This window comes from Rhinopithecus bieti, unplaced genomic scaffold (assembly GCF_001698545.2).
Source record: "Rhinopithecus bieti isolate Rb0 unplaced genomic scaffold, ASM169854v2 scaffold_36417, whole genome shotgun sequence".
Lineage (NCBI taxonomy): Eukaryota > Metazoa > Chordata > Mammalia > Primates > Cercopithecidae > Rhinopithecus > Rhinopithecus bieti.
Window position 1 is genome coordinate 479,126 of NW_016815677.1, and position 10,056 is coordinate 489,181.

The following is a 10,056-nucleotide window of genomic DNA, read 5'->3' on the forward strand; positions in this document are numbered from 1 at the left end:
GCATAACCATTAAGAAAACGTGTATCACATCCACATCAGTAGAAAAAAAAAGGTGAATGATGAAAAATAGCCCCAAATAAGGGAAGACAGCTATAATGAAATGGAGAACTGTCAGGACAAACAGATTGAAAGCATAAAATAAGGCAGACCTAAACAAAAATACATCAATGGTGCTATTAATGAAAATGGACTAAATGTTCTAACTAAAAGACAAAGTCAGGGTTTTCCTTTATAAGTTTTCCCAAGGTTTAAAAAACCAAAACCCAAAAACTTCCTTTTAAGTTTTCCCAGGGTTTAAAAAACCAAAACCCAATTATATGCTATTCATAAGAGACTTACCTAAAACACAGTTACAGAAAAGACTAAACTAATGGAAAAAATATACCTTGTGCAGATTTTTAAAAAGATGGCATAGCTATACTATCAGATAAAGTATAAGGCAAAAAAAAAAGTATTAGAAACAAAAAAGGCAGCTTCATAATGATAAAAAGTAAATTAATTCACCAAGAAGATAAAACAACTTTATGTTTGTATGTACCTGATAATATGGCCTTACAGATATAAAGCAAAAAAAAAAAAAAAAAAAAAAAAAAAAAAATTAAAAGATGAAGTAGACAAATTCATAATTATAGTTGGACATTTGAACACATCTCTCTATAATACATAGGAAAAAAAAAATCACTCAGTAAGGATAAAGAAGATTTGAACACCATTAATAAACTTGATCTAATGGCAGTTCATTGGACATTGAATCCGGTAACTGTAGAATACACATTACCTTCAAATACACACGGAACATTTATAAAAACTGACCATAAACACAGCCCTAACAGAAGTATCAAGACATTTCAAAGGATTAAAATTATACAGCATCGAGCACAGTGGCTCACACCTGTAGTCCTCCCAGCTACTTGGGGAGGCTGAGGCAGGAGGACTGCTTGAGCCAGGAGTTCAAGGCTGCAGTTAGCTATGATCACATCACTGTACTCCCATGTCGGAGACAGTGAGGCTGTCTCAAAAACAAACAAAAACAGAACAAGCTCACTGACCACAGTTGATTAATAAAGGATAATTAGAAAATGTTTGTATGTTTGGAAATTACAAAACACATTTCTCGAATATCATACTTATTGGTTAAAGAAAGAATTACAATGGAAATTAGAATATTTTTAGAAATAAACAACTAAGAAGGCTCATGCCTGTAATCCCAGGACTTTGGGAGGCCAAGGTGGGTGGATCACCTGAGGTCAGGAGTTCAAGACCAGCCTGAGCAACATGGTAAAACCCTGTCTCTATTAAAATACAAAAACCTTAGCTGGGCGTGGTGGCGCATGCCTGTAATTCCAGCTACTTGGGAGGCTGAGGAGGCAGAGGAATCACTTGAACCCAGGAGGCGGAGGTTGTAGTGAGCCGAGATTGTGCCACTGCACTCCAGCCTGGGCAACAAGTGAAAGTCTCAGAAAAAAAGAAGAAAAGAAATAAATAAAGATACCACATATCAAAACTTGTGAACTCCTGCTGAAACAGAATTTGGAAAAAAATGTATAACCTTAAATAGAAAGAATCAAAAGGATAAAAATTAATGAAACTAAACATCAATTTCAAGAAGTCAGAAAAAGAACAAAATAAATCCAAGGAAAATAGAAGAGAAAAATAAAGAACAGAGCAGAACTTAGGAAACAGAAAACAAATTTATTATGAAGACTATCACTGATGATCAAAGCAGGCTCTCTGAAAAGAACCTCTACTAAAACCAAAGAAGAAGGAAAAAAAAAAGCATTAAAATGAAATCAGAACGGAAGAGGGGATATCCCTATAGATGTTGTACACCAAAGGATAAGAAAATATTATAAATGGCCGGGTGCAGTGGCCCACACCCGTAATCCCAGCACTTTGGGAGGCCGAGGTGGGCAAATCACGAGGTCAAGAGATCGAGACCATCCAGGCCAATGTGGTGAAACCCCGTCTCTACTAAAAATACAAAAAATTAGCTGGGTGTGGTGGTGCATGCCTATAATCCCAGCTACTCGGGAGGCTGAGGCAGGAGAATTGCTTGAACCCTGGAGGCGGAGGTTGCAGTGAGCTGAGATCGCGCCACTGCACTCCAGCTTGGCGACAGGGCGGGACTCCGTCTCAAAAAAAAAAGAAAAGAAAATATAAACAACTTTATGTAAATAAATACGAAGGGATAAACTCCAAGGAAAATATTACTTAGTTAAGAAATACAAAAACAAAATCACCCTGGAACCATTAAAGACATTGAATCTGTGGTCAAAAATAAGATTGCAAAGAAAACACACTTCACACCTCCAAGCCCAGGTGGCTTTATCACCAAGTTCTAGCATACATTCAAGGCTCAAAGGAGGGGAAACTAAAATGGATGGTGGAAGAGGATGATATGGGCATTTGTTAGATTTCTGGACCAACTGCAGCAGCAAGGGTTGTAATTTGTCTCACTTAACTTCCTCTTATAAGTTTTCCCAGGATTTGTGATTAATCAGAATCCTGGAGAAGCTGTACCTGGATAGAGTGAACTTAATATAAGAAGCAAGCCTATCTGTATGGTGCAAGAAGTGGACTGTGGAGAATACTACTGGTTCCACCCAGATCCTCTTTACTGGCTAGCACACCTGTCACTCAGATGTGGTATCAGCTGAGAACAACTCACAGATGTCCCTTTCTCCAGAGAACTGCAACTGCCCCCTCACCAGGCTGTGCCTCTCCTCCCCCAATCCAGCTTTCCTCATACTCCTCCTCCTGAGCGCTTCTCCCACAGTCTCACTTGAACAAGAATCCCTATTTTAATAATGCCCTGCTTCTACAGAATGGGATCTAAGATATCACCATTTCAAGGGTGAAAAGAGAGCCATACAGTATAAGAAAATACTTTTAAAATGTACAACTGACAGGGGGCCACTAACCAAAATATATAAAGGATATATATTTCCTTTATTGAAAAAAAAATAAGGGAAATATATTTCCTTTATATATTTCCTTATTGAAAAATCAATTAAAAAAATTAAAAAATGGCAGGAGACAATAGACAGTTTACAAAACAGGCAATCCAATTAACCAACAAAAAACTGCTCAAGGGCTGGGCATAGCTCACACCTATAATCTCAGCACTTGGGGAGGCTGATGTGGAAGACCAGTTTGACTCCAGGAGTTTGAGACCAGCCTGGGAAACATGGCAAGACCTGGTCTCTACAAAAAAAAATTAAAATAATTATCCAGCTGTCCCAGCTGCTCAGGGGGCTGACGTGGGAGAGATCTCTTGAGCCTAGGAGGTAGAGGTTACAGTAAGCCATGATTATGCCACTGCACTCTAGCCTGGGTGACAAAGCAAGACCCTGTTTCCAAAAAAAGAAAAGGAAAGAAAAGAAAAAAGTGCTCAACCTCAAGATTAAGCAATGAGAGCAAGTTAAAACCACAAGAAATATCATGATACAGACATGAAAATAGTTAAAACATTAAAACCAATAAAACCAACTATTTGCCATGATATGAAGCAACTGGAACTCTCATATACTCCTGGTGGGAAAGTAAACTGTCTGACACTATCTAGTAAAGCAATTCTACTCTAACATATATAACCTAAAGAAACTTGTTCAAATACAACAGAAAATCTCTAAGGATGTACTTGGCAGTCAGAAACTATAAGCAACTCAAGTATCCATTAACCACAGGATGAATACATCTACTGTGACACAGTCATACCATGAAACACTGTTAGCAATGAAAATAAGTGAGGTTGCCACATGGATGCATCTCACAAACAAATTGAGCAAAAGAAGCAAAACACAAAATGCAAACAGTATGATTCTATATGTGTGATGTTAAAAAACTTAAACTATATTGTTTAGGGATATATACATAGGTGATATAACTACAAAGAAAAGCAAAAAAAAAAAAAATGATTATCACAAAAGTCAAGATGATTTCTTCTGGGGGAGGAAATTATGATTTGGAAGCAGGTACTGAGTATTGGCAATGTTCTGGTTCTTGACATGTTGGTGATTACATGTGTATTTCCTTTATAGTTATTTGCTAAACTATATATTTGTGGTTTTTAATGCATATTTGCTGTATTTCATATTCAAAAAGTTTAAAACAAATAAATGAAATAAATATACTGATTATTGTTTCTTAGAAGAATTGAGAAAACTAAAATCCTTTATTTTTAAAATAAAACCCTGCCTGCAAAATCCCTAACGGGGTACATGCCAAGTAAATTTTCCAGAATGCCTAAATCTATGTTGCTCAGGGTGACCTGAGGACCCCTCTTTACATATGGAAAAGTTGGGTGAGTAGGCACCCAAATTCCTGGGGTAGATACCTTGTTGAAGGCTGTAATTCCTGAGAATCCTTGGTAGGCAGAACCCGGGCGAGTATGCGGAACCAATTTGCCAAAGGGATTTGGGTTAAGGTTAGGAAGAGAAGGGATTGAGCCCGCCTACTCTGATAAGAAGTTTGAAAACAGAGACATCTCTTGGGTGGTCTAGATGACCATGACCAAGGCTGCTAGCAGGAAGGGCCCCAAATGCTCTAAAAGAGAACTCTCCAGGAGAACAGGGGAACCCAGCCTGGTGAAAAGCTCAACAAAAAGCCCAGAGTGAGGTGCTTTGGGGAGAATGGCTGAGCACGCAAGCATAAATAAAACAAGCTCTAACCTTGGAAACCAAGCATGGAATCATGCTAGCAGAGATTTGGTCCAATAAGGGCGTTGGACAGCAGTGATCACACATTCGTGGACTGTGTAGGACAGCTCAACAGTGATGCCACATAGCAGTGTCAGGAATGACAATGTGTGTGGACTCCTCAGACAATGCAGTTCTCTCTCCTCTGGAGAGTGACAGTAAGACTGACCCCTTTGGAATGTATAAGCCCCAGAGAGCTTGGAGAAGGAGACACTGGAATTCTCACTAATAAGGACATTACAGAGGACTTGGGAGTCTACTTAGAAAAAATAAGGAAATACAAGAGTGAATTTAAAACCAACTTGTGAAATGAGACATATATGTTAAACATCTAAACTGAAATAGACAAAATCTTAATCAAATGTCTCTTTGTATACATTCCTTTATGTATACAATATTAAACATTTTAGACGAGTGGGAAACTAATAATCACTAAACTAACAGAAACAGGGTAATGAGAGACACTAGCAGACATTTCAAACAAAAGCCATGACAGGTAACTCAAGAATAGGTTCATTCATTAAGGCAAACTGAAAGAACAAAATGCTTGTTCCATCTATTTCCTGACTGCAGCAGGTAGAAGGAATTTATTTCACATCATCCTGTGAAAAGCAAGTGATGTCTTCTTGGTTGCCCAGGACACCATCCCTCCCATCTGAGAGCTCTTGCCGACTCCCTATCTACATCATCAGAGCCCCCACTAATCTGCCCTCAGTTTTATCCCTGCCAAAGAATCTGAGGTCCCTAAGGCCAAAGTGTACGTATGTTTTTATCTATTTCTACTCACTCCCATTCCTCTTGGCACTGCCACCAATGCAAGTTTATTGAAGGAAAAAAGGAGGGAGGGAAGGAAGGAATAGTGTAACTGCGCTGCAACTGAAACAAACCAGAGAACGGAAACTCATGGTGAACTGGTGACTGCTTGACCATTTATTGCTTAACAGCTACTTGTGCGATCACAAAAATACAATTCTCCTGATAACCACGGCAACCAAAATGAAGGCACTACTGTGAAGGCGGCTCTTTTCAGAAATCTAAAAACAGTAAGAGGCCTGAAACCAGAAAGACAAAGAAATCCAAGTGCTCCAGGGCAGAAGGAAATCCTTTCTTAAAAGCCCTGACAAAGCAGCTTTTTCTCCAGTCTCACAAATCTCACCAGGCTCCAACAAGGGCTCTGGAACTGGTGTGAGGGATCCTGAAATAATTCAGGTCTCTCTGTGTGCTCCTATCCCTGGAGGCCAGCTGCTATGAGGTAAGCTCACTGCGAGCTGCAGCTTATTGTTATTTTAAAATGTTATGAGAACGGGCAGGGAGATGGATATATATATATAACATTATATAACCTCAAACTAACACAGCTAGCTCTAGAAAAAGCCCCTTGAGGACAGGGACCATGTGTGTCTTGTTCACAGCTCTATGTCCAGATCCTAGTAGGTGTACAAGACACAGTAGGGGTTCCATATAGCTGCTGAATAAACGCAGAATGAGATTAGAACTGAGGGAAAGCACGGCGCCTGGTAAAAGGTCCGTCTTCTCCACTACCCATTGCCAACACTCTGTTGGGTCCTGAGCAAAATCAAAGTCCTGTCGTCCTTCTGGGTCCAGTCTCTCCATTTGCAAAGGAGACAGCTGGATTAGATAGTTTCCCAGGCATCCTCCAGCTCTGACAGTCAATCACTGTACTGTGGTTTTTTTTTGGTGGCAACACATGCCTGGCACTTTTCTCTCCCCTCAGAGGGAATCTGATACCCATCTGCTCAAGTAAATTGATGTTCCCATCCAGCCTGACTCATATGGTAGGAACAACAGGTTCATATGCCAATTGTAAAAGAGACGGCAAAGGGGGCCCAGAATGAGAAAAAGGGAAGATCTTACAAACCAAAACGGCAGTTTTCAGGACTAAAAATATAGAAACAAGTGATTATTCTGCTAAAAAAAGAACAAAAAAAAAACCCTTACGTGGGGCAATCTCTAGCTTACTAATAATCCTTATACTAACAGCATTATCTACTGAGGCTTTTGTGCCAGACACTGTGTGCTAAACCCTTTACAATTAATCCTCCCAGCAACCTATGAGCTTATTACCACCTTTTAACAGATGAGGAATCAATCTGGCTCAAGGTCACAAAGCCAATAAGTGGCAGAACTGGGATCTGAACCCACAGCTGACTCCAGAGTTCCGGCTCCTCAAATGACTTTCCCCTCTGTTCTTCACTGCAGTCCCAAGAGCGAGGCAGGACAAGGGTTATCACTTTTTGTTTAAAGATGAAGAAACCGTCTCCGAGAGGCTTGCGATTTGCATAAAATACACAGTGGGTGCCCAGCCCCATATTTGCCCCTGCGTTCCTAGGTGAAGGTTCTTCCCCATCCCAAGAGTCAGTTTCTTCTTCGACTTCACTTACACACTCGAAAAATCCCAGGGCTGGAGGCACCTCTGAGATACATCCTCCGCGTCCGGTAGTTTTACGGGAGGGGAAACCAAGGCACAGCTCTCCGTCGGCGTGCCTGAGCCTCCGGGTGCCGGGAGAGCGCGGAGCCGCGGGCGGCCTGAGGGCACCCCTCACGGTCCTGCCAGACCCCTGATGCCCGAAGCCCGACCAGACGCTCCGTCTCGGCCAGGACCGAGCGGCGTTTCCTGGGTCGGTCGCCCGGGGAAGCGCCCCGGGTCCCCTCCCGCGACCGCCCAAGTTCGCCCGCAGCCTCTTCGCACCGGCCGCTTACCTCGCAGGGCGCTCACCCACCGCGGAGTCCGGGCCGCGGCCGCCGGTGCCCTGGAAGCCAACCGCCACCCGCCCCGGAGCCGCAGCAGCCGGTAGGATTGCGGCGTGCGGCCAGCCCCGCCCGGGGGCGGACAGCTGCCTGGGGATCGTGCGGGGCCGCCGCCGTCATGTGACGCGCAAGGCGGCGAAGGATGCCGGGAGCAGCTGGCTAGCCGGGGCTGGACTTCCCGACCACCGCGCAGAAAAGCTGTATCTGCAGGAGGGGCACCGGGAGGTGGGAGGAATGGAGACGAGGAGGGGGCGCGTGGGTCTTCGGGTACTGCAAAGGCGAGCTTGCGGAAGGGCGATTCAGGCTCGTATTGCGTGGCCCCAGAAGGGGCAGAAATAGAACCAGTGGGTGGAAACTGCAGGGAGACATGCTAAGGCCAATACGGTGTAAATAAGATTCCTGCGAGCACCAGTTATCTAACAGTATAAGGAGCAGTTTCCAGGGGTGCTAGGCTCCCTGTAGGTGAGCATGTAGGGGCTAGGTTCATTCATTGAACAACCTGACCATTGGCTACCTCCAGACAATATACTAGGAGTACATATTAAATTAGTTGTATGTATGGCGCTTAGCATAATGCCTGCCATAAAGTAAATGCTGTATGTTTGTTGCTGCTGGTGCCGTTACTATTACCAGCACAAAGCTGAACAAAGCAGATATGGTTCCTATTCTCCTTAATTCTGTAGTGGAGAAAGTAGACAGTAATCAAGTGTCATTTAAACCAATATGTGTTTAAAATTGTAGAAAATGTACGGAAGGAACTGTAATTTATAAATAGGGGCCAGGTGTGGCGGATCATGCCTGTAATCCCAGCACTTTTGGAGGCCGAGGCTGGAGGAAAGATCGCTTGAGCCCAGGAGTTCGAGGTTAACAGTGAGCCATGATCATGCCACTGCACTCCAGCCTGGGTGACAGGGCAAGCCTCTTGTTTCAAAAATAAAACTAAATAAATTAGGGACCAAGGAAGGGTAGTCAAGGAAGACCTCTCAGAGTAAGATAAAGAGCCAAATGGAAGAGGGGCAGGGTAAGCCCTGTGAAAGCTCTTGGGCCAAGTGGATTGGGCTGAAGGAGAAAAGATTGCTCTTTGTAGAAATGGAAAACGTCTAGCTTGTCTGAAGCTTTTTAACGGGGAGAAGTGAAATCAGAAAGGTAGGTAGGGGCCAGATCATGCAGCACTTAGTAGGCCATGATAAGGATTTTAAAATTGTATGTAGCAGGAAGCCACTGAAGGGGTGGAGGACTTGATACCTTTTAAAACAGTATGTCAGCTACTATGTGAAGACAGGAGTTAAGAGTGGAAGCAGAGATTGGTAGCTTAACCTACTAACTGGGCCCATGGAGGTGCTATTTATTGAAATGGGAACTACTGTAAGGGGAACATATTTGGAAGTGGGGGCAGATCAAGAACTCCCATTTGAACTTGTTAAATTTGACACTGTCAGTTAGAATGGCTATTAACAAAAAGACAAAAAAAATAACAAATGCTGGTGAGGACATGGAGAAAAGGGAGCTCTCATACACTGAATTATAGAGCCATTATAGAAAAATGTATGGAGGTTTCTCAAAAAACTAAAACTAGAACTGTCATATGATCCAGCAGTCCCACTGCTGGATATTTATCCAGAATGTAAATCAGTATATCAAAGGTATGCCTGGATCCCCGTGTTTATTGTAGCACTATTCACAATAGCCAAGATATGGAAGCAACCTAAGTGTTCATCAACAGATGAGTGGATAAAAAGAATGTGGCACATCTACACAACAATACTATTCAGCCTGTCATTTGCAGCAACACAGATGGAACTAGACGTCATTATGTAAAGTGAAATAAGCCATGCATAGAAAGACAAATATTGCATGTTGTCACTCATACGTGGGAGCTAAAAAGTTGATCTCATGGAGTTGGCAAGTAGAATGACAGTTACCAGAGGCTGGGAGGGGAAGGGGATAGAGAGAGGTTGGTTAATGGGTACAAAAGTGGAAAGAAGAAATAAATTTTAGCCTTCGATAGCACAGTAGTGTGACTGTGACTATAGTTAACAATAATTTATTGTATATTTCAAAATAGCTAGAAGATTTAAATGTTCCCAATACAAATAAATGATAAATTTTTGAGTTGGATATCCTAAATACCCTGATTTGATCATTACACATTGTATGCATGAGTCAAATATCACATGCACCCCATAAATATATATAATTATCAATTAAAAATAATTTTGAGATGCCTGTGTGTAATCCAAGTGGAGTGATTTAAAAAGCAGCTCACGGCCGGGCGTGGTGGCTCACACCTGTAATCCCAGCACTTTGGGAGGTTGAGGCGGATGAATCATGAGATCAGGAGTTTGCAACCAGCCTGACCAACATGGTGAAACCCTGTCTCTACTAAAAACACAAAAATTAGCTGGGTGTGGTGGCGTGTGCCTATAATCCCAGCTACTCAGGAGGCTGAGGCAGGAGAATCACTTAAACCTGGGAGTTGGTGGTTGTAGCGAGCCAAGATTGTGCACCACTGTATTCCAGCCTGCGTGACAGAGTGAGACTCTGTCTCAAAAAAAAAAAAAAAAAAAAAAAAAAAAAAAAAAAAAAAAAA

General features: G+C 42.3%; 1 protein-coding gene across 2 annotated transcripts in view; it reads right to left on the minus strand.

Moving 5' to 3' along the window:
• Positions 1–7,710, minus strand: part of FBXO10 (F-box protein 10) — a 68,247-nt gene extending 60,537 nt beyond the window's left edge. Inside the window, exon 1 of one of the 2 annotated variants that reach the window (XM_017853560.1) lies at positions 7,419–7,710. The gene's annotated coding sequence lies outside the window, so the exon portion shown is untranslated. Of the gene's footprint in view, positions 1–7,099; positions 7,386–7,418 lie in introns of those variants that run through there. The other variant, XM_017853562.1, reaches the window with a different exon arrangement.
• Between the last annotated feature and the right edge of the window lie 2,346 nt (positions 7,711–10,056).